The sequence below is a fragment of the Arachis stenosperma genome, chromosome 7 (assembly GCF_014773155.1).
Source record: "Arachis stenosperma cultivar V10309 chromosome 7, arast.V10309.gnm1.PFL2, whole genome shotgun sequence".
Taxonomy (NCBI): domain Eukaryota; kingdom Viridiplantae; phylum Streptophyta; class Magnoliopsida; order Fabales; family Fabaceae; genus Arachis; species Arachis stenosperma.
This window is the reverse complement of record NC_080383.1, coordinates 78330664-78356400: the sequence shown is the minus strand read 5'-3', so window position 1 is coordinate 78356400 and position 25737 is coordinate 78330664. Positions and strand designations below refer to the sequence as shown.

Here is a 25737-nt window from a genome sequence, read left to right as displayed (position 1 = left end):
CAGGGAGGTCAGAGTCCAACAGCATCTGCAGTCCTTTTCAGTCTCTGAATCAGATTTTTGCTCAGGTCCCTCAATTTCAGCCAGAAAATACCTGAAATCACAGAAAAACACACAAACTCATAGTAAAGTCTAGAAAAGTGAATTTTAACTAAAAACTAATAAAAATATACTAAAAACTAACTGAATCCTACTAGAAACATACTAAAAACAATGCCAAAAAGCGTATAAATTATTCGCTCATCACAACACCAAACTTAAATTGTTGCTTGTCCCCAAGCAACTGAAAATCAAATAAGATAAAAAGAAGAGTATATACTATAGACTCCAAATTATCAATGAAACTTAGCTCCAATTAGATGAGCGGAACTAGTAGCTTTTTGCCTCTGAACAGTTTTGGCATCTCACTTTATCCTTTGAAATTCAGAATGATTGGCTTCTCTAGGAACTCAGAGTCCAGATAGTGTTATTGATTCTCCTAGTTAAGTATGATGATTTCTTGAACACAGGTACTTTATGAGTCTTGGCCGTGGCCCAAAGCACTCTGTCTTCCAGTATTACCACCGGATACATACATGCCACAGACACATAATTGGGTGAACCTTTTCAGATTGTGACTCAGCTTTGCTAGAGTCCCCAATTAGAGGTGTCCAGTGTTCTTAAGCACACTCTTTTTGCCTTGGATCACAACTTTATTTTTTTCTTTCTCTCTCTTTTTTTTGTTTCTTTTCTTTCTTTCTCTTTCTCTCTTTTTTTTCAATTTTTTTTTGTATTCACTGCTTTTTCTTGCTTCAAGAATCATTTTTATGATTTTTCAGATCCTCAGTAACATGTCTCCTTTTTCATCATTCTTTCAAGAGCCAACAATTTTAACATTCATGAACAATAAATTCAAAAGACATATGCACTGTTCAAGCATACATTCAGAAAACAAAAAGTATTGTCACCACATCAAAATAATTAAGCTAGTTTTAAAGATGAATTCGAAATCCTGTACTTCTTGTTCTTTTGTTATAAAAACATTTTTCTTTTAAGAGAGGTGGTGGATTCATAGGACATTCATAACTTTAAGGCATAGACACTAAGACACTAATGATCATAAGACACAAACATGGACAAACATAAGCATAAATTTTCGAAAAACAGGAAAATAAAGAACAAGGAGATTAAAGAACGGGTCCACCTTAGTGATGGCGGCTTGTTCTTCCTCTTGAAGGTCTTATGGAGTGCTTGAGCTCCTCAATGTCCCTTCCTTGCCTTTGTTGCTCCTCTCTCATGATTCTTTGATCTTCTCTAATTTCATGGAGGAGGATGGAATGTTCTTGGTGCTCCACCCTTAGTTGTCCCATGTTGGAACTCAATTCTCCTAGGGAGGTATTTAGTTGCTTCCAATAGTTTTGTGGAGGAAAGTGCATCCCTTGAGGCACTTCAGGGATTTCATGATGAGTGGGGTCTCTTGTTTGCTCCATCCTTTTCTTAGTGATGGGCTTGTCCTCATCAATGAGGATGTCTCCTTCTATGTCAACTCCTACTGAATAACAGAGGTGACAAATGAGATGAGGAAAGGCTAACCTTGCTAAGGTAGAGGACTTGTCCGCCACCTTATAGAGTTCTTAGGCTATAACCTCATGAACTTCTACTTCTTCTCCAATCATGATGCTATGGATCATGATGGCCCGGTCTAGAGTAACTTCAGACCGGTTGCTAGTGGGAATGATTGAGCGTTGGATAAACTCCAACCATCCCCTAGCCACGGGCTTGAGGTCATGCCTTCTCAATTGAACCGGCTTCCCTCTTGAATCTCTCTTCCATTGGGCGCCCTCTTCACAAATGTCAGTGAGGACTTGGTCCAACCTTTGATCAAAGTTGACCCTTCTTGTGTAAGGATGTTCATCTCCTTGCATCATGGGCAAGTTGAATGCCAACCTCACATTTTCCGGACTAAAATCTAAGTATTTCCCCCGAACCATTGTAAGCCAATTCTTTGGGTCCGGGTTCACACTTTGATTATGGTTCTTGGTGATCCATGCATTGGCATAGAACTCTTGAACCATTAAGATTCTGACTTGTTGAATGGGGTTGGTGAGAACTTCCCAACCTCTTCTTCGAATCTCATGTCGGATCTCCGGATATTCACTCCTTTTGAGTTTGAAAGGGACCTCGGGGATCACCATCTTCAAGGCCACAACTTCATAGAAGTGGTCTTGATGCACCCTTGAGATGAATCTCTCCATCTCCCATGACTCGGAGGTGAAAGCTTTTGCCTTGCCTTTCCTCTTTCTAGAGGTTTCTCCGGCCTTGGATGCCATAAATGGTTATGGAAAAACAAAAAGCAATGCTTTTACCACACCAAACTTAAAAGGTTTGCTCGTCCTCGAGCAAAAGAAGAAAGAAGAGAGTAGAAGAAGAAGAAATAGAGGAGAGGGAGGTGGCTTTGTGGTTCAGCCAAAGGGGGAAGAAGTAGTGTTTAGGGTGTGTGAAAATGAAGGAGTGAAGAAAGGTTTATATAGGGGTGAGGGGAGGGGTAGGGTTCGGCCATTATGGGTGGGTTTGGGAGGGAAAGTGGTTTGAATTTGAATGGTGAGGTAGGTGGGGTTTTATGAAGGATGGATGTGAGTGGTGAAGAGAAAGATGTGATTTGATAGGTGAAGGGTTTTTGGGGAAGAGGTATTGAGGTGATTGGTGAATGGGTGAAGAAGAAAGAGGGTTGTGGGGTTGGTGGGGATCCTGTGGGGTCCACAGATCCTGAGGTGTCAAGAAAAAATCATCCCTGCACCAAATGGCATGCAAAAATGCATTTCATGCCAATTCTGGCATTAAACGCCGGGCTGGTGCCCATTTCTGGCGTTTAACGCCAAGTGCTTGCCCTTTTCTGGCGTTTAACGCCAGTCTGGTGCCCCTTTCTGGCGTTAAACGCCCAGAATAGTGCCAGACTGGGCGTTAAACGCCCATCTGCTAACCTTACTGGCGTTTAAACGCCAGTAGGTTCTTCCTCCAGGGTGTGCTATTTTTCTTCCTGTTTTTCATTCTGTTTTTGCTTTTTCAATTGATTTTGTGACTTCTCATGATCATCAACCTACAGAAAACATAAAATAACAAAGGAAAATAGATAAAATATAACATTGGGTTGCCTCCCAACAAGCACTTCTTTAATGTCAGTAGCTTGACAGAGGGCTCTCATGGAGCCTCACAGATACTCAGAGCAATGTTGGAACCTCCCAACACCAAACTTAGAGTTTGAATGTGGGGGTTCAACACCAAACTTAGAGTTTGGTTGTGGCCTCCCAACACCAAACTTAGAGTTTGACTGTGGGGGCTCTGTTTGACTCTGTTTTGAGAGAAGCTCTTCATGCTTCCTCTCCATGGTGACAGAGGGATATCCTTGAGCCTTAAACACAAAGGGTTCTTCATTCACTTGAATGATCAATTCACCTCTATCAACATCAATCACAGCCTTTGCTGTGGCTAGGAAGGGTCTGCCAAGGATGATGGATTCATCCATGCACTTCCCAGTCTCTAGGACTATGAAATCAGCAGGGATGTAATGGTCTTCAATCTTTACCAGAACATCCTCTACAAGTCCATAAGCTTGTTTCTTTGAATTATCTGCCATCTCTAGTGAGATTCTTGTAGCTTGTACCTCAAAGATCTCTAGCTTCTCCATTACAGAGAGAGGCATGAGGTTTACACTTGACCCTAAGTCACACAGAGCCTTCTTGAAGGTCATGGTGCCTATGGTACAAGGTATTGAAAACTTCCCAGGATCTTGTCTCTTTTGAGGTAATCTCTGCCTAGACAAGTCTTCCAGTTCTTTGGTGAGCAAAGGAGGTTTGTTCTCCCAAGTCTCATTTCCAAATAACTTGTCATTTAGCTTCATGATTGCTCCAAGGTATTTAGCAACTTGCTCTTCAGTGACATACTCATCCTCTTCAGAGGAAGGATACTCATCAGAGCTCATGAAAGGCAGAAGTAAGTCCAATGGAATCTCTATGGTCTCATTTTGAGCCTCAGATTCCCATGGTTCCTCATTGGGGAACTCAGTAGAGGCCAGTGGACGTCCATTGAGGTCTTCCTCAGTGGCGTTCACTGCCTCTTCCTCCTCTCCATATTCGGCCATGTTGATGGCCTTGCACTCTCCTTTTGGATTTTCTTCTGTATTGCTTGGAAGAGTACTAGGAGGGAGTTCAGTAATTTTCTTGCTCAGCTGTCCCACTTGTGCCTCCAAGTTTCTAATGGAGGACCTTGTTTCATTCATGAAACTTTGAGTGGTTTTGATTAGATCAGAGACCATGGTTGCTAAGTCAGAGTGGTTCTGCTTAGAATTCTCTGTCTGTTGCTGAGAAGATGATGGAAAAGGCTTGCCATTGCTAAACCTGTTTCTTCCACCATTATTGTTGTTGAAACCTTGTTGAGGTCTCTGTTGATCCTTCCATGAGAAATTTGGATGATTTCTCCATGAAGAATTATAGGTGTTTCCATAGGGTTCTCCCATGTAATTCACCTCTTCCATTGAAGGGTTCTCAGGATCATAAGCTTCTTCTTCAGATGAAGCATCCTTAGTACTGACTGGTGCATTTTGCATTCCAGACAAACTTTGAGAAATCAAATTGACTTGCTGAGTCAATATTTTGTTCTGAGCCAATATGGCATTCAGAGTATCAATCTCAAGAACTCCTTTCTTCTGATTTGTCCCATTGTTCACAGGATTCCTTTCAGAAGTGTACATGAATTGGTTATTTGCAACCATTTCAATTAGTTCCTGAGCTTCTGCAGGCGTCTTCTTCAAATGAAGAGATCCTCCAGCAGAGCTATCCAAAGACATCTTGGAAAGTTCAGATAGACCATCATAGAAAATACCTATGATACTCCATTCAGAAAGCATGTCAGAAGGACATTTTCTGATCAATTGTTTGTATCTTTCCCAAGCTTCATAGATGGATTCTCCTTCCTTCTGTCTGAAGGTTTGGACTTCCACTCTAAGCTTACTCAATTTTTGAGGTGGAAAGAACTTTGCCAAGAAAGCATTGACTAGCTTTTCCCAAGAGTTCAGGCTTTCTTTAGGTTGTGAGTCCAACCATGTCCTAGCTCTGTCTCTTACAGCAAAAGGGAATAGCATAAGTCTGTAGACCTCAGGGTCAACCCCATTAGTCTTGACAGTGTCACAGATTTGCAAGAATTCAGCTAAGAACTGATGAGGATCTTCCAATGGAAGTCCATGGAACTTGCAATTCTGTTGCATTAGAGAAACTAATTGAGGCTTAAGCTCAAAGTTGTTTGCTCCAATGGCAGGGATAGAGATGCTTCTCCCATAGAAGTCGGGAGTAGGTGCAGTAAAGTCACCCAGCACCTTCCTTGCATTGTTGGCATTGTTGTTGTTTTCGGCTGCCATGGGTTCTTCTTCTTTGAAGGTTTCTGTCAGGTCCTCTATAGAGAGTTGTGCCTTAGCTTCTCTTAGCTTTCGCTTCAAGGTCCTTTCAGGTTCAGGGTCAGCTTCAACAAGAATGCCTTTGTCTTTGTTCCTGCTCATATGAAAGAGAAAAGAACAAGAAAATATGAAATCCTCTATGTCACAGTATAGAGATTCCTTGAGGTGTCAGAGAAAAAGAAAAATAGAAGGAAGAGGGAGAAGAATTCGAACTTAGTGAGATAGAGTTCGAATTGTGCATTGAGGAGGAGTGGTACTCCATAAATAGAAGGATGTGAGAAGAGGGGAAGAAATTTCGAAAATTAAATTAAAAAGATTTTAAAAATATTTTGAAAAACTTTAATTGATTTTCGAAAACCAAGAGTGGGAAAGAAATCACGTAATTTTTGAAAAAGATTTTGAAATTAGAATTTAAAAAGATATGATTGAAAACTATTTTGAAAAAGATGTGATTAAAGAGATATGTTTGAAAAGTTATGGTTTTAAAAAGATATGATTGAAAAGATATGATTTGAAAACAATTTTAAAAAGATTTGATTTTAAAAATTAATGACTTGGCTAACAAGAAAAGATATGATTCAAACATTAAACCTTTCTCAACAGAAAAGGCAACATACTTGAAATGTTGAATCAAATCATTAATTGTCAGCAGGTATCTTTGAAAAGGGAAAGAAATTGATTTTGAAAAAGATTTGATTGAAAAGGTTTGATTTGAAAAAGATTTGATTTTGAAAAATTTTGAAAACTTGAAAAAAAAATTGATTTGAAAACAAAATCTTCCCTCTTGTGCCATCCTGGTGTTAAACGCCCAGAATGGTGCACATTCTGGCGTTTAACGCCCAATGCACTACCTTTTTGGGCGTTAAACGCCCAACCAGGCACCCTGGCTGGCGTTTAAACGCCAGTCTGCCTTCTTCACTAGGCGTTTTGAACGCCCAGCTTTTTTCTGTATAATTCTTCTGCTGCATGTACTGAATCTTCAGTTCTCTGTATTATTGGCTTGAAAATAGAACCAAGATCAAATAAACAATGCATGCAAGACACCAAACTTAAAATAAGACACTAGACTCAAACAAGAAACATAAAATATTTTTGGTTTTTTTTGTGTTTTTGTAATTTTTTTTTTGGATTTTTTTTTTCGAAATTTAAGTGGGAAAGAAAATAAAGATATCAAAGTTCTTAATGAGAATTCCAGGAATCATGCAATGTTAGTCTAAAGCTTCAGTCTAAAGGAATTAGACATGAATAGCCAAGCTTCAGCAGGACATTGCATTCAAGAGCTAAATTGATGATAATCAATCAGTTTTGGTGATGATAAGAACATCACCTTGAAACACTAGAATTCATTCTTAAGAACTCTGAAAAATACCTAATCTAAGCAACAAGATGAACCGTCAGTTGTCCATACTCGAAACAATCCCCGGCAACGGCGCCAAAAACTTGGTGGGCGAAATTGTGATCATCAATGGCGCCATCAACATGGTACGCTCATTGCAATCTCAACTCTGTATCACAACTTCGCACAACTAACCAGCAAGTGTACTGGGTCGTCCAAGTAATAAACCTTACGCGAGTAAGGGTCGATCCCACAGAGATTGTTGGTATGAAGCAAGCTATGGTCACCTTGTAAATCTTAGTCAGGCAGACTCGAATGGGTATAGATGATGAATAAAATATAAAGATAAAGATAGAGATACTTATCCAATTCATTGGTGAGAACTTCAGATAAGGGAATGGAGATGCTTTGTCCTTTCCGCCTCTCTGCTTTCCTACTGTCTTCATCCAATCCTTCTTACTCCTTTCCATGGCAAGCTTATGCAAGGGTTTCACCGTTGTCAGTGGCTACCTCCCATCCTCTCAGTGGAAATGTTCAACGCACCCTGTCACGGCACGGCTATCCAGCTGTCGGTTCTCGATCATGTCGGAATAGAATCCAGTGATTCTTTTGCGTCTGTCACTAACGCCCCACAATCGCGAGTTTGAAGCACGTCACAGTCATTCAATCATTGAATCCTACTCAGAATACCACAGACAAGGTTAGACCTTCCGGATTCTCTTGAATGCCGCCATCAGTTCTAGCCTATACCACGAAGACTCTGATCTCACGGAATGGCTGGCTCGGTTGTCAGACGAGCGCTCGGTTGTCAGGCGATCAACCATGCATCGTGTATCAGGAATCCAAGAGATATTCACCCAATCTAAGGTAGAACGGAGGTGGTTGTCAGTCACACGTTCATAGGTGAGAATGATGATGAGTGTCATGGATCATCACATTCATCAAGTTGAAGAACAAGTGATATCTTGGAACAAGAACAAGCGGAATTGAATAGAAGAACAATAGTAATTGCATTAATACTCGAGGTACAGCAGAGCTCCACACCTTAATCTATGGTGTGTAGAAACTCCACCGTTGAAAATACATAAGAACAAGGTCTAGGCATGGCCGTGAGGCCAGCCGCATGATCTAAGATCTAAAGTGATCAAAAGATGTAAAATACAATAGTAAAAGGTCCTATTTATAGGGAACTAGTAGCTTAAGAATTACAAAGATGAGTAAAAGACATAAAAATCCACTTCCGGGCCCACTTGGTGTGTGCTTGGGCTGAGCAATGAAGCATTTTCGTGTAGAGACTCTTCTTGGAGTTAAACGCCAGCTTTTGTGCCAGTTTGGGCGTTTAACTCCCACTTTGGTGCCAGTTCCGGCGTTTAACGCTGGGAATTCTGAAGGTGACTTTGAATGCCGGTTTGGGCCATCAAATCTTGGGCAAACTATGGACTATCATATATTGCTGGAAAGCCCAGGATGTCTACTTTCCAATGCCGTTGAGAGTGCGCCAATTGGGCTTCTGTAGCTCCAGAAAATCTACTTCGAGTGCAGGGAGGTCAGAGTCCAACAGCATCTGCAGTCCTTTTCAGTCTCTGAATCAGATTTTTGCTCAGGTCCCTCAATTTCAGCCAGAAAATACCTGAAATCACAGAAAAACATACAAACTCATAGTAAAGTCCAGAAAAGTGAATTTTAACTAAAAACTAATAAAAATATACTAAAAACTAACTGAATCCTACTAGAAACATACTAAAAACAATGCCAAAAAGCGTATAAATTATCCGCTCATTAGGTGCAAAAACAAGATATGGGATCCCGGTTCGCTATGTGAAGACCAACTATGGGGACTCATATCTTGGGTAGAACTTTGCCCAAGCTTGATGAAGATGGTTGAAAATTCTGTCAACCAATTGAGAGGCAAAGATCCTTGGAGATTCAAGGATGAGTACAAACATAAGCCACCATGACAATAAACTCCTCAAAATGTCCAACTTAAGGACTTAAACTAAAAGTGCTAGGTGGGAGACACCCCACCATGGTAAACTCTTTCCATCCTCTTTTAGTTTTGTTTAGTAAGTGATTTGAGTTGCCATTGTAGGTAGATTTTCATTTCATATTGATTTGTTTGTAAAGATTGGTTGTTAGTATGTTGTATTCATTAGTAGTAGATGAATAAATCCTAAAATCAAATTGTATTTTTGTGAATTGTTTGATATTTGATTGAATAAAGAAGAGTTTTGGACATTATAGGAAGCTCTTGGGCATTTTTTCTGCTTTTTGGGCAAAAGAAAAAATAAAAAAAAAACGGACATCGGTGCGCTAGCACGCTGTGCGCGCGCGCGCGGATTGCACTTCTGCAACTTCTAGTACAAGAACTAGAGAGTTGTGCGCGCTTTGTGCTAGCATTGTGCTGGGAGCACAACCTCATCCACGCGTAAGCGCGCTGTGCACGCGCGCGCGGATTGTCCCTGCTGCATCCACGCGTAAGCGCTCTGTGCGCGCGCGCGGATTTGCACCCTGCTTTTCTCCTTCCTCCTTTCTCCTTCTTTCCTCTTCTCTTCTTCTTTCTTTCTAATTTTTTTTCTTCTTCCTCTCTTAGAAAATTTTTTTTTCTCTTTTAATATAAATAAAATTTTTTTAATAAAATAATAATAATAATAATAATATAATAATAAATAAATAAATAAATAAATAAATAAATAAAATACTAAAAAAAAACAAAATTTTTTTTTCTTTTCCTCCATTTTCTTTTATTGTATTTGCTTATTTTCATTCATTTCATTTTAATTTTGTTTTTTTTCTACCTTGTTCTCATTTTATTTTCTAAGTTTTCCATTTTAATAATGGTGTTGAACTTTCCTACTCAATTGTTGAGACTTTCTTACATTATTTTGGTGCTTCTTGACTTGTTTGATATTGTTGGGTGATGAGACTTTTAAATCAATGCTTCATCTTGTATGACTCTTGTGTCTTGGTGCATTGATATGACCTCATATTGTCTTTCATGACCCACTTCTTCTCATTTGAACTTGATGCTCAATACACTCTTCATGCTTTAACTTTACTCTTGCATCGAGCTTAATGATATGCCTTAGCTTACATTGTTTTCTCACTCACATGCTTAGCTAACATGTAGTAGGGAATCATACTCTTATTTGGCATTAGCCCCCGCCTATGTTCTAATTGCCTTGATATCTTTGTTATAGGCTTAATTTTCTTTCCTTTTCTTTCCTTTTAGGTTGGCCACCAGAAAGAGAAAGGGAAAAAGGAAAAGTTTCTAAATGGGGCAACAAACAAGTCATCCGCACAACCTTTTGAAGGAGCTCATCAATTATAGCAACCCATCCACCTTGCTCTTCTTTGCATGCACTGAGGACGGTGCAATCTTCAAATGTGGGAAGGTCGTCCAACCGATCTCCATGGGTAACAATTTCCTTTTCAACACCAAATTTTTATTTTCTTTGTTAGATTAGCTATTGCATTGCATGATAGGTTGCGTGTTAGTTAGAATTTGTACATATTTTTATCACTTCTTTCTTATTAGGACTACTTGGTTAGGGTGATGATTTCCTTTCCAAAAAACTATTTTAGGGCACCCTACCAATTTGAAAAAGAAAATTTGTGGAACTTGCTTGAAAGAATTTATTTTGGAACATGGTTTTTGAGCTAAGAACACAAGCTTTTGAGATTTGAGCCTAATTGTGTGGTTACATCTTATAACCACTTATTTTTCCTTCTTGTGTGCATAATTCTCTTTCTATGGTTGTAATCTTTGATTTGTTTGATTCTTTATGTCCATTATTTTATGTATTCATGCATTTATATGATTGAGGCCATTGTTTCATTAGCTCACTTACCCAAATAGCCTACCTTTTATCAACCTTTATTAGCCAACTTTGAGCCTACGCTTAACCCACTTGTTCTTTAATTTAGCACATTACAAGCCTTAAAGCGAAAAACAATAATTGTCCTCTATTTGGATCTTTAATTAGCTTAGGCTAGTGTGTGTGAGTATCATTCAAGTGTGGGAACCTTGGGACATTGGGGGAGTAAAAGGGTGGTTTTGTATTTTTATTGGAAATATTGGGAATTGGGTACATACTCATGTATTAATTAAAATATATAGACCTTATGCATTGATGCTCTTGTATGTATCTTGAAAGAAAGAAAAAAATGAGAAAAAAAATAAAAGAAAAAAATAAAAGAAAAAAAAAGAGAAAAAAAGGGAAAAATGTAGATATCAAAAAGAAAAGAAGAAAGAAAATAGAAAAGAAAGAAAAAGAAAAAAAAGAAAGAAATAAAAAGTGGACAAAATGCCCCAAAGTAAAGTCCAATAAAGATCAATGCATAAGTGTTGTGAAATAAAAAGGGATACATGAGTATGTGAAAAAGTGAGAAATGGGTAGTTAGGTTAGAACTTAATTGTATAGGATGTCATAGGTTAGGTGGAAAGTTTAAACTTATCAAAGATTCAAATTTCAAGCTCACTTGACCAAACATGCATCCTTACCTTGACCCTAACCCTATTATAACCTAAAGAAAAGACCTCATGATACATGTATACATGCATCGAATAATTGATGATTGTTAGAGGAAAAACAAATCTTGGAAAGCATGATTACGAGAGAATTGAGAGAATCGACCCTACACACTTGAGCGACTAGAGTGCAAACACTTTCGGTGAGGGTTCGATGCTCAATTCCTTGATTCCCGACTTTCATGAGCATTCTTCTCGCAAGTCTACTTGAACTTCATTTTGATATTCGAATTGGTAGGATTCATGAATCGTTATATGATCTTGGCCCTACTTGTGCATGTACGACTTGGAGGATTGATTTATTTTTAACCAAGTAGGTAAAACTATTTTGCATTTAGTTGCATCCATTTAGATAGTTGCATATAGTTTATTTACAGGGAATAAATGTTGATACCCTTTGATTCTCTATTGGCTTAAGCATGAGGACATGCTTAGTTTAAGTGTGGGGAGGTTGATAAACCCCATTTGTAGGGTTTATCTTGTATTGATTTTTGGAGATTTTATCACCTTTCACCCATATTTATTCAATGAAATAGCATGGTTTTGTATATTCTCCTTTAATTGTGCTTAAGAGTGAAAACATGCTTTTTAGGTCTTAAAATAGCTAAATGTAATTTACCTTGATTCCATTAGATGCCTTGATATGTTTGTTAAGTGATTTCATATTTAGGAGGCAAAGATTGGATTAAGGGAATGAAGAAAAAGCATATAAAGTTGGAGAACTCATGAAGAAATGATGGAACCAAAAAGCTGTCAAGCCTGACCTCTTCGCACTTAATTGACCATAACTTGAGCTACAGAGGTCCAAATGATGCGGTTCCAGTTGAGTTGGAAAGCTAACATCCGGGGCTTCGAAACGATATAAGATTTGCCATAGTTGCATCGCACATAGGGGCGCGCACGCGCACAGTACGCGGACGCGCCGATGGTGGCACATGACCCACTTAATGCAACACGTGGCCAGCGATTTTAGAAGCCTTGTGGGCCCAATCCAACTCATTTCTGATGCTATTTAAGCCAAGGATTGAAGAGAAATCAACATACTTTTGATCATTAGTCATAGTTTAGTTTTAGAAGTAGTTAGAACTAGTTTTTAGAGAGAGAAGCTCTCACTTCTCTCTAGAATTAGGATTAGGAATTAGGGTTAGATTAGGATCTTAAAGTTCTAGGTTTAATTCAAGCCTCCTTCTACTTCTACCTCCAATTGGTGATTGCTACACTTTGGTTCTTCTCTCTATCCCTATTCTCTTGTTGTAATTTCTCTTATTTTGTTTCTAGGTTTTGTAATTGAGATACTCTTGTTCTCTTTATTTTCTTTCAATAATGCAATTTGAGGTAATTCATGATAATTGTGATTCCTTGATTGTTGTTGTTAATTCTTTACATTCAATTAGTTAGAATTCATTCTTGTTGTGATTGACTATACTTTTCTTTTGTGCCTTCCAAGTGTTTGATTAAATGCTTGGAAGAATGTTAGACTAGAATTTTATGTTCTTGGCTTGAGAAGGTAACTTAGGATTTCTTGAGTCACTAGTGTCCAATTGATTGATAGTTGATAGCCATTAACTCTAGCCTTCATTAATCCAATTAGTGGAAAGCTAGGACTTATGAACTAGGATTGATATAACTCACTTGACTTTCCTTGTTAATTGATTTAAGGATGACTAAGTGGGATTAATCCTTGCAACTACCATACTTGTGGCTAGTGATAATGATGAAGACCCTTGACAACCAAACCTTGCCAAGACCATTTTGTTAATAAAGTTTTCCTACCATTTACTATTCACATTTCTCATCCAAAACCCCAAAATAAATAAGTCCATAACCAATAACAAGAACACTACCATGCAAGTCCTTTGAGAGACGACCCGAGGTTTAAATACTTCGGTTTATAGATTTTAGGGGTTTGTACTTGTGACAAACAAATTTTTGTATGAAAGGATTATTGTTGGTTTAGAGACTATACTTCAACGAGATTTCATTTGTAAAATTCTAAACCGTCAAAAATCCAATCATCATGAGCATAATTGTTATTAATCCACAAATCCTAGCTAACTTTCTAATTGCCTTAGTAAAAAGCTAGCGTTTGTGGAAATAATAACAACTAACAACCCAAGAATTATCACTAAATATTGGACATTGTGGCTCTAGTAATCCATAAACTCATTTTCCCAAGCCAAGGGGTGGAAATTACCCTATAACTAAGATTGGCATTTCATCAAACACATAGAGGGCATAAACATAAAACATGGCAAAATTGGAAAAATGGTAAAAGCTATGAACCATAAATGATCAAAATCAATAAAAGCAACTCAACAAACATATAAAAACCATCAAACATCAAATTAAACAAATATGAATCCAAAATTGCAAGACTATGTAAATATTGACAAGAGAAATGGAAATATAAGAAAGTGTAGAACAAGTAATGTAGTTGAAAGAGACAATTAAAGAAATACTTACAATGTAAATTGCAAAATCCAAAAGCAAGAGTTGAAGTATAAAATGCTACAAACCCTAATTAAACCTAAGACAGAATTTTCTATAATACCCTACAACTACTCCTAAAATGTGTTTTCCTATTCTAAGATGGCTCCCTTGATAAGTGTTGAATTTCCCTTGATATAGCACTCTAATTCAGCCTTCAAGCCTTCCAAAATTGGGCCAAAGGCCCCCAAAATTGTGCAGTACATGTTTCATTAACAAAATCATGTGTAGGGACCTGTGCAAATGCACAGATATGTGCGTCTGCACACTTGGCTGAAAATTCTCTTGTGCGTACGCACAGGCACTCGTGCGCACGCACACGTCGCTGTGTGTGCTTTTCCTTGTTTTCTTCTTGTGTTCTACCTTGTACATGCTTCCTTTCACTTTTGGCCATTCATTCTTGCCTCTAAGGCCTGAAATCACTAAACAAACATGTCATGACATCAAATGGAATAAAAGTGGAATTAAATTGCTCAATTTAAGCACAAAAATGCATGTTTTCACATTTGGGTTCTATTTAGGGATCAAACACAAAATTATGCTATTTTGGTGCTTAAGTGTAGGTTGATGTGATGAAATCCACTCAAATCAAGCCAAAATATCTCATCAAATATGGACTCATCAATTCCCCCACACTTAAAAAATAGCATGTCCTCATGCTAAACCAACAAGGAGAATGATCAAAAAGGAAATAACTTATTGAATGCAACTATCTATAGGCATGCAAGTATGTGTATTCGATATATAACTATATTTACTATAGTATCCTATTGAATTGGTAAGGTTTTGCTTTTCATCTAACAATCAACGAGTATTTGATGCTTGAGTGCAAGTATCATGAGGTCTTTAGAGGGTTGTAATGGGGTTAGGGTTAAGGTAGGATAAATATGGCTAAGTGGACTAAGGAATTGGATCTTTGATTAGCTCAAGTGCTCCACTCAACCTATAACAAAATATGCAACCTAACTTCCCATAATCACAATTTTTATACATATTCATGCATCTTTTTCATCCAAATCCACATATGCATTTCTTATTCATAATTTTTTTCTTTTTCTTTGGGATGATTTTTGTCCCATCTTATTATTATTATTATTATTATTATTATTATTATTATTATTATTATTATTATTATTATTATTCAATTCATTTTTTTCATTTTTTTCTTTTTCTAGGACAAATGCATATGGTTAAAGCAAATTGATACATGAATGTGGACCCATTTTCCAAAATTTTTCTTTTTCAATGCATACCCAATACAAATTTTTTCATTCACTACCAATATTTCCCAAAATTTCCCCCACACTTAAATGAAACACACTCTTCAACCTAAGCTAATCAAATATGGAATTCAAGGTAATTCATGGTTTTCCGCTTAGGGTGTGATGTGATAACAATTAGAAAAAATGGGATTAAGAGGCTCAAAAGGGGTTAACAAAGGTAAATGCAAGGGTAGGACCATATGGGTGAGTGAGTTTAATACAAAAATAGCCTCAATCATGCTAAATGCATTCAAAACATCAAACACTAGAAATAAAGAATCAAGCAAAACCAAGATTACAATCATAGAAGGAGCATAGCACACAATAAACAAAAATAGTGGTCAAAATATGTAACCACTCATTAAGGCTCAACAACTCACAAGGTTGCTTTGTTCTAGCTCTCTTCTATGTTCCATAAAAAAATCATTCAAGCAAGTTTTAAAACAATTTTCCAAATCAATTCCATAGAACGCCCTAAAAAAAAATTCTTGGAAATCTTTGTTGTTTTTCACCAAAATTATTTTCTATTTGTATGTATGATGTGATGGATGCAATTTTCAAAATTTTTCTAGTTCTTTTCCTAATTTTCAACAATGCAAAAACTAACATGAATAATTAGGACAAAAATGGAACTAGGCACTATGATATTCACATCATCCAATCACAACTTCTATGTAGCGAAGGCTGTGAGGAGTGCAAAGGCTACTTTCTCAAGGTGTGAGTAGTGTGATTCTGTGTCTTGTAGAAATTTGCTTACGAAGTAGATGGGCTGCTTGGTCTTGTTTTCGTCTTCTCGGATAAGTGCTGCTGTGAGTGCTTCTTCTGTTATGGATAGGTATAAGTAGAAGTTCTCTCCTGTTTGGGGTTTGGCAAGTTCTGGAGGTTCTGCTAGGACTTTCTTGAAATGCTGGAATGCCTCCTCGCATTCTGCTTCCCATCAAAAGGGGGTTCCTTTTTTCATGAATTTGAAGAAAGGGATTGCCACTTGGGCTGACGCGCCGAGAAAACGCGATAATGCGGTTAGTCGGCCAGTAAATTTCTGAATGTCCTTGAGGTTCTTCGGACTTGACATTTCGAGGACGGCTCTACACTTCTCGGGGTTTGCCTCTACCCCACGTTGTGTGATCATGAACCCAAGGAACTTCCTGCCTCTATCCCGAAGGCACTTTTTGTCGGGTTGAGGTGCATTCGGTGCCTCCTCAACGTGTTCATTACGAGCTCGAGGTCACTAATGAGTTGCTCAGTATATTCGATTTTGGCGAGTATGTCATCTATGTAGACTTCGAGCTTGGTCCCGAACAGGCCTTGGAATATCTTGTTGACGAGTCTTTGGTAAGTGGCTCCGGCATTTTTTAGACCGAAAGGCATGACTGTGTAACAGTACGTGCTGTCCGTGGTGATAAAGGTCTTTTTCTCCTCATTGGGTTGGTGCATGGGTATTTGGTTGTACCCGGAGTATGCGTCCATGAAGCTAAGATATCGGTGATCGGATGCGGCGTCAACCAGTCTGTCAATATTTGAAAGTGAGAAGGCATCTTTAGGACAAGCTTTGTTTAAGTCCGTGTAGTCGACGCACATCTGCCACTTTTCTTGGCTTTTTTTACTAGTACGATGTTAGCTAGCCAGGTCGTGTAGGGTAGTTCCTTGATGAAGCCTGCCTCGAGGAGGGCTTTGACCTGCTTTTTGACCTCGGCTGCTCGGTCGGCGGACATTTTTCTTCTTCTTTATGTCACGGGCTTGGCCTTGGGGCTACGGCTAGTCGATGGGACATTAGGTCGGGATCTATTCTTGGCATGTCGGCCGATGTGAATGCGAACAGGTCTCTGCTCCGCTTAGGAGGTGTGAGAGGTCTTCCTTAAGATCGTATAGAAGGTTCCTGTTGATGAAGGTGTATTCCTCTTTGGTTTGTCCTATCTGTAGTTTCTCCACGTATCCTTCTGGCTCTGGTCTAGGTTGTCCGTCTTGTCGGACGTCCAGTTTGGCCAGGAATATGCCAGCGGCATTGCGGGATTTTTTTTGTAGGGCTAAGCTGGTGTTGTCACATTTTACTGTGATTTCCCGGTCTCTGTGGATTGTTTCGATGAAGCCGTTGTCTACTGTGAACTTCATGAGGAGGTACTTTGTGAAGATGACGGCAGAGATGTCGTTGATCGTTTTTCTTCCGAGGATGATATTGTAAGCAGTGGAATCTTTGAGGACCACAAACACTGATAGTATTGTCTTTCTTTGGCTTCCCGTCCCTGTGGTGAGGAGGGACGATGGAGCCGTCTGGTTTGAGGAAGTTGTCCCCAAATCCAGTGATCCCGTTGCGGTGTGTCCGGAGGATGTTATTACAGAGTCCGACTTTGTCGAAGGCTCCTCTGAAATGGGTGTTTGAGTTTGCTCCTGTGTCCACCAGTATTCTCCTTACTAGCCCGGTTCCGATGCTCACGGAGATGACGAAGGGGGCGTCTTCTGCCGAGGTGCCGTGTTGGCAATCCTCGAGGGAGAATTTTATCGCCTTCCCGGTGGTGAGGGTTGGGGTCTGGTCTCTGACTACCAGGATCTTGAGGTCTTTCTTGAATGCTGATTTAGACTTTTCCGGGGTATCTTTGCCTATGATGACGTTTACAATTATGGTCGGGTCTGTCTTCGGGCTTTCCCTGGGTGCTTGTCTCTGTGTCCTCGGGTTGTGTTCTTCCCTTTCTGGTAAATTTTCTCTTTCGGCACGTTTTGGTTCTTTGATAATTTTGGCAAACTCGGGGAGGTTGCCGTCTCGTATAGCTTGCTCGAGTGCGTCATGTAGGTCGAAACAGTCTTGTGTCCTGTGTCCGTATCCTCGGTAGTAGTCGCAGTATAGGGTTTTGTTGCCGCTCGTTCTGTCCTTGAGTTGTCGGGCCTTCGGGAGGATGCCTTGGTCTGCTATCCGGTGATAAATCTCGCCCGTTCTGTTCTTATGGTTTTCTCTTGGTGGGGGTTGGTGACGAGGTACCGTGCTACCGTTTGTTGGCGGCTACAACCTGGCTTACTTTCTCGTCGTTTATGTACTCCTTTATGATACTTTGGATCTCGTGCATGGTCCATACCGGTTTGGTGGTGAGGTGTTTCCAGAAATCTTCATTCATGGTCCATTAGTGAGGCAGAGGCTTGCGACCGAGTCTGTGAGTCCGTCGCCCATTAGACACTCGTCGTTGAATCGGTCAAGGTATTTTCTCGTGGATATGTCCTGTCTTTGGGTAACTCCCAACAAGCTTATGGGATGTTTAGTTTCGGTGATTCTGGTGGTAAATTGGGCCATGAATTTCTGTGAGATGTCATGGAAGCCCGTTATGGATTCGTTGGGAAGGGCGTTGAACCATTTAATCGCGGGTCCGGCTAGGGTTACCGGAAAGGCCCTGCATCAAACCGCGTCATGGGCCCCTTCCAGGTTCATTCTGGCTTCGAAGGTCGTTAGCTGTTCCTAGGGATCCTTGGTTCCGTCGTACTTCATATATCTGGGTTTGTCGAAGCCTTTAGGGAGTTTTGCTTTCAGGATTTTTTTCGTAAAGGGAGTAGCTCCCATTATCACATGGTTGCTTCTTGTGCGTTTGGCCTCTCGGTGTCGTTGGTCATCATCCGTGTCGTGTTGATGATCCGGGTCGCGTGAGATGCTGCTGTCGTACCTCTTGCTATGTCGCCGTTCTGGTGACCTGTGGTCTCCGTGGTCATGGGAGACGCTGCAATTTTACCTCTTGCCGTGTCGCTATTTTGGCGACCTGCCGCGCCTGGTTTCATGACGAAATCTTGATCTAGAAGTTGCGTGACTTCCATTTTCGGCGTTGTTCATTTCCTTGGTTGCCACTCGGCCCTCGAGTTCTTGTACTTTGAGGCAGAGGTCTTGAATAACTGGGTGAAGAGTTGATAAAAACACTCAATTTAAGCACAAGATGAATCATAAAATAGTGGTTTTTCATCCTTTCAGAAGTGTACATAAACTGATTGTTAGCAACCACCTCAATGAGTTCTCTTGCTTCTGCAGGCGTTTTCTTCAAGTGGAGTGATCCACCTGCAGAGCTATCCAATGAAATTTTGGACATCTCAGACAAGCCATCATAGAACACACCTATGATGGACCATTCAAAGAGCATGTCGGGAGGACATCTCCTGACCAGTTGCTTGTATCTTTCCCAAACTTCAAAGAGGGATTCACCTTCTCTTTGTCTGAAGGTTTGAACTTTCACTCTAATTTTGCTCATCCTTTGAGGGGGAAAGAATTTAGCCAGAAAAGCATTAACCAAATTTTCCCAAGAGTCAAGGCTCTCTCTTGGTTGGGCATCCAACCATAGCTTAGCTCTATCTCTTACAGCAAAGGGAAAGAGTATAAGCTTGTAGACTTCAGGATTAACTCCATTAGTCTTTACAGTATCACAGATCTGTAAGAACTCAGCTAAAAACTGATATGGATCTTCCATTGAAAGTTTATGGAATTTGCAGTTTTGCTGCAAAAGAGAGACTAACTAAGGCTTAAGGTCAAAATTGTTAGCTCCAATGGAAGGTATAGAGATACTTCTGCCATAAAAGTCAGAGGTCGGCATGGTGAAGTCGCTAAGGACCTTTCTTGGCTCCTCTTGAGGTTCGGTCATGTCCTCTGTTTCTTGTTCAAAACTTTCTGAAGGTTCTCTTCCGGAGTGTTCTGCTTTAGCTTGTTGTAAACGCCTCCTCAGAGTCTTCTCAAGTTCAGGATCAGGAGTTAAGAGGGGTTCTTTATCCTTGTTCCTGGTCATAAATAAGAAGAAAAGCAAAAGAAAGAAAAGAAGAATATTTTTTGTGCCAATAGACAAGAAGCTCCTCCTTAAAGCGAGATGTGAAGAAAGAAGAAGAAGAGAGAAAAGAAGTAAAAGAAGTAGAAGAAGAATACTTTGAAACTAGGGATAAGAGTAAATAAAAGAAGATAGAATAAGAGAGAAAGGTGAAGATGGAAGAAGAGAGAGATAGAATTCGAATAAATAGAAGTGAGAAAAAGACAAGTATAAATAGAAAAAGTAAATAGGAATTAAAATATTTTTGTTTTTAATTATTAATTAATCTACTTAATATGTTAAAACTGGATTTTTCCCCAACTACTAAAGGTGACATGTCGATCTCTCATGCCTCCGTTTTCCCTCCAAAACGAATAATTTTTTTTCTATTCTAAATTATTTTATTGTAATTATATTATAATTAATACTAAATGAATAATATATAATTATACTAATTTAGCAACATATCTTCATTATAATTATATCAAATCAATATTTAATGCACTATTAAACTACTTACCAATTATCAATTAAAAATACTTTTAATAATTTTAATGATAATAATAACATCAATAATAGTAATAATAATAATAAAAAATCTTTGTTACCCGATTCACGTATATTAAATAATTTTTCTAAATTATTTTATAAAAAATATCTTTAATATAATTATTTTATATTTAATATTTAATGAATAATATATAATTATACTAATTTAGAAACATATCTTCATTATAATTGTATCAAATTAAAATTTAATGCACTATTAAACTACTTATCAATTATCAATTAAAAATACTTTTATTCATTTTAATGATAATAATAATATTAATAATAGTAATACTAATAATAAAAAATCTTTGTTACCCATAATTTGATGAAATTAATATATAATTATACTAATTTAGGAACATATATTCATTATAATTGTATCAAATCAATATTTAATGCATTATTAAAAAATTACCTTAATAATAGATAATTTACATATTTATTTTTGTTTTACTAAAGTCTATATATAGTGTTTTTCTGTAGCACATAAATCTAAATTTGAGAGTCAATTCATAATTTTATATTTAGTATTTTTTTTACTACTTTATAGAATAAAAATGTATTCTTCATTTTTTTATTGAAGTTGATCCTTTTAAGGTACAATTTATAATTTTTTATAATATTTTTCATATACTCATTTTATTATATTATTCTTTTGATAATTTTTTATTTGTTGTTACTCTAAGTTATTCTTATCGTCTAATGTTCCAGTGCGATTGTCTTTTGCCACAATCATTTACAATGCATCACATCCATGAAATATCTCATCGAGTTGTCTTCACTGATTCGGGTTCCAACTACATGGATGTAAGCGTTCAAAGAAGAGGCAATAGTCTCTACTTTACCGAAGAATGGTTGGATCTACTCACCTATTATGACCAACCCAATTTTTCGGTGTGGCAATTCTATACCTTGCCGCATTGCATGGATAGCGGATGATGAAGCTTATCTAACAAGAGGATGGTCTGATTTTGCTCGAATTCTAAATATTAAAAATTACGATGTTATTTCAGTTAGTTGTCGTTACAAGAATGATTCTATACTATACGTGACTAAGGACTAGAATAGATTCAATATTGTTTAGGTAATTTGGTTTTACTATTAGTATTTGATTAAATTATAATTATAGAATTTTAAATTATTGCCTTAATTTATATATTACGATGATTTTTTTGTGGATGCGCTATTTTTAAATAATTTAATAAAATGAAGTAGTGTGAGACATTATTAAGTTTATTTTTATCCTTTATTTCTTTATTTGTATTTTTATTATATTTGACAAAAAATGAACCTACACATATATTAAATCGTTGACATAAAGACAATTTATTTGCCAATAAAAACAGATTTTATTTATAATTGGAATAAAATTTATTTGCTAATAATTGGTGGATAAAATTAAAATTACATCCGTGTCATATAATTACAATTGATTAATTGGTATAAAATGAAATTATACCCGTGCCATGAGTAATAATCTAAATAATTATATCTTAACAAAATATAATTTGAAATAATTTATAAACAATTATCTTAACAAAAATAATTATTTAATAATTGATTTAAAAATCAATGCAAAAAATAATTATTAATAATAGTATTATTAACTGGGTAAATAATATAATTTCAAATTATTACTTGATATATAAATAATATATGGAAATCTATTGAGTAAATCAATGATTTTGCACCTTAATAACTTGACAATTATTACTCAATTAACCAGTTAATTGAATTAGTAATAACAATTTCCAATTTCAAATTTTGTATATTAAGTAGTTATTAAAAACTGGGTAATAACGATTTACACGGTAAATCATTGATAAATTCAATTAACCATATAGAAGATAATATACTAACAGTTTTAATATATTATTTATGGCAAGCGAAATTATTTCCTCAGATTTTCTATTAAAATTGAAATTAGTAATAGTTTAAAAAAAGGTTTATTAATAAAATTACTAATAGTCACATTTTTATACACAGGATATATGTTTTCTATATATTATTTAAAAAATATAATGAAACATGAATAATGAATAAGTATGTTATTTCTTCGACTAGCTAATTAATGCAAAGTTGAGTACCCTTTTTTATTCGATTGAGGTCATATTCTGTTTGGTGAAAGTTTCAATCACCTTAATTAAATCCTGTCTTTATGCCTTAACTTATACAAGTAGTAATATGTTACATATTATTTGGTATATCTAAGTAGTTATTTCCCATAGCAGAGATGTAAAAAATCATATTTAGGTTTATTGCCAAATAATTAGTGGATGAATAATAGTAGATTATATCATTTTGGGAAAGTATTTTCATTATAATTATATCAAATCAATATTTAATTATGATAAAATATCTTAATTATAATTATATCATAGAATTATAATAATTACAATATTTATGTTATATATTTTAATCATTTATGTACATAAATAAAATAGAAATCAATCAAATCAAATTATCACGGTAAATAATATGTTGTATATTATTACGGAAAATAATCTGTAGATAAAATTGAAATTACACCCGTGTCATATAATTATAATTGATTAATTGGTATAAAATGAAATTATACCCGTGTCATGAGTAATAATCTAAATAATTATATCTTAACAAAATATAATTTGAAACATTTTATAAACAATTACCTTAACAAAAATAATTACTTAATAATTGATTTAAAAATCAATGCAAAAAATAATTTTTAATAATAGTATTATTACCTAGGTAAATAATATAATTTCAAATTATTACTTGAAATATAAATAATATATGAAAATCTATTGAGTAAATCAATGATTTTGTACCTTAATAATTTGACAATTATTACTCAATTAACCAGTTAATTGAATTAGTAATAACAATTTCCAATTTCAAATTTTGTATATTAAGTCATTATTAAAAACTGGGTAATAACGATTTACACGGGAAAATCATTGATAAATTCAATTAACCATAAAGAAGATAATATACTAACAGCTTTAGTATATTATTTATGGCAATGGAAATTATTTTTTCAAATTAAATTTTATATAATTATAGTAAGTCTTTATAATTAAAGCAATATAAAATTATTTCATATATAGCAATAATATTATACATATTTATATATCTATTCTTTTATCTTTTTTTTTTCAAAATATTGGCATATAATTATTGTAGAAAATATATAATATTATACTATTTTGTTATGCATATATATGAATTTATATAATAACCCGTATAATTTATACGTATGGCATAATACATATGACAAAAAAAGATTTCATAATTTTTGAAAACTACTGTTTTGTTATATGAAGTTGAAATTGAAATTAAATAATTTCTATTTATATAATTTTTTTCTATTAGTATCCAGTATCTCCATTAAAAATTCATATCGTTTGTAATTAGTGTGTATATATATATACAAGTCGTATAATTTTATTCTCTTGACAAACAATTTTATAATTACGGTAATCATATAATTTTATATATAAACATTGGTACAGTGTTGTTTCATATATATATTTTGCAAGAATCAAAGGATAGCATTGAATTGTTATTCAGTAGGTTTAAATGATTTATTGTTTATTACAAAACTTTCTACATTAAGATTCTCTATTAATTTGTTCTTTATTTTGAGCTGATTTTAATTCACAGTAAACCAACATATAAAATTTTGTTGGTAGATTTAAGTATTATTAGATTATTTATGGTCATATTGAGTATATATACCTGATTTATTAAAAAAAGTAGATTAAATAACTATTTTATAGTTAATACAATTAATACTATATTAAGAAAAGAAAAACAACGCATACAAGTTATTTTTTTATTAATTAAATTATTATAATTAAAATAAAATTTAACATAACAACTTAAAATTATAATTTCAATCTTATCACGTGCATAGCACGGGTGATTAAACTTGTTGTTTTCAAAAAGTGAGCTAATTAATTTAAAAAGATTTAAAATTTAAATATTAAATTTTTGAAAATGGAAGAGAGAGAAGAGGAAGAAGTTTTCGAAAATTAAGAGAGATGAGAGTTAGTTAAGTAATTTTGAAAAAGAAGAGAGAGAAGATGAGATATTGTTTTTGAAAATTAAGAGAAGAGTTACTTAGGAAGTTTCGAAAAAGAAGAGAGAGAAGAAGGAGAAATAATTTTCGAAAATTTAGGAAGAGAAAAGTTAGTTAGAGAGTTTTGAAAAAGAAGAGAGAGAAGATAAGATATTAATTAAGAAAAGGTTTGAATTTAAAATAAGACATAAGATAAGAAAAGATTTGAATTTTAAAAAATAAGATAAGAGATAAGAAAAGATAAGATAGGAAATTAAAATGATTTGAAAAATATTTTAAAAAGATAAGATTTTGAAATTTGATTTTGAAAAAGATTTAATTTTAAAGTTTGAAATTTGAAAAAGATAAGATTTTTAATTTTGAAATTTGAAATTTGAATTCTTAAATTTTGAATTTTGAAAAAGACATGATTTTTAATTTAAAAAAATTGATTTTTGAAAACTTGACAACTAAGATATGATAAGATAAAATTTTGAAATTCAAATCTGAATTTTATTTTAAAAATTTCGAAAATTAAGTGAAAGATAAGATAGAAAAGATATTTTTGATTTTTTGAATTTTATGATGAAAAATAAAAACACACAAAAAACACAAAACTTAAAATTTTTTGATCTAGTGCATCTAATTTTCGAAAATTTGGAAGGAAACACAAGGGAACACCAAACCTAAAAATTTTAAGATCAAAACACAAAAAAGACTCAAGAACACTTTGAAGACTAATAAGAACACAAAGAACAAAATTTAAAGACTCAAAGAACTCAAGAACATAAAAAGAACACCAAACTTAAAATTTTTAGAAAACCAAAACACAATTTTCGAAAATTAAAAGAAAAGCACTAAGAAAACACCAAACCTAAAGACTTGACACAAGATTTAAACAAAGAAAGGTATTTTTGAAAAACTTTTTAGAAAGAAAGACTCAAAGGAACAATAATTACCAAGAACATAAACAAAAAGACTCAAACTAAGAACACAGAATAAACAAAGAAAGGACAAATATTTCTTGTAAAAGGTTTAAGAAGTTTTGGAATTGAAAAACAGGAACATGTAAGACTCTATCCAAGAAGAAAAATTAAACAAAGAAAATAAAATATTTTTAAAAAACTTTTTTAAAATTTTAAAAAAAAATAAAGAAGAAAAAAATAAATGACTCAACAAAAACACAAACAAAGACTCAAATCAAGAATAACAATTGAACAAAGAAAATAAAAATATTTTTGAAAAGGTTTTTTATTTTTTTGAAAATTTGAAGAAGAAGAAAATAAAATAAAAGATTCAATTAAAAATGATAAAGTTACCTGATCTAGGGAGCAAGACAATCCGTTAGTTT

The 25737-nt window shown here is 35.3% G+C and overlaps 1 non-coding gene across 1 annotated transcript; it reads left to right on the top strand.

Moving 5' to 3' along the window:
* The first annotated feature begins 4873 nt into the window (after positions 1–4873).
* LOC130943131 (small nucleolar RNA R71) lies at positions 4874–4981 on the top strand. The gene has a single exon (XR_009071664.1). It is a non-coding gene; the product is annotated as a small nucleolar RNA R71 (small nucleolar RNA).
* Positions 4982–25737: the final 20756 nt, after the last annotated feature.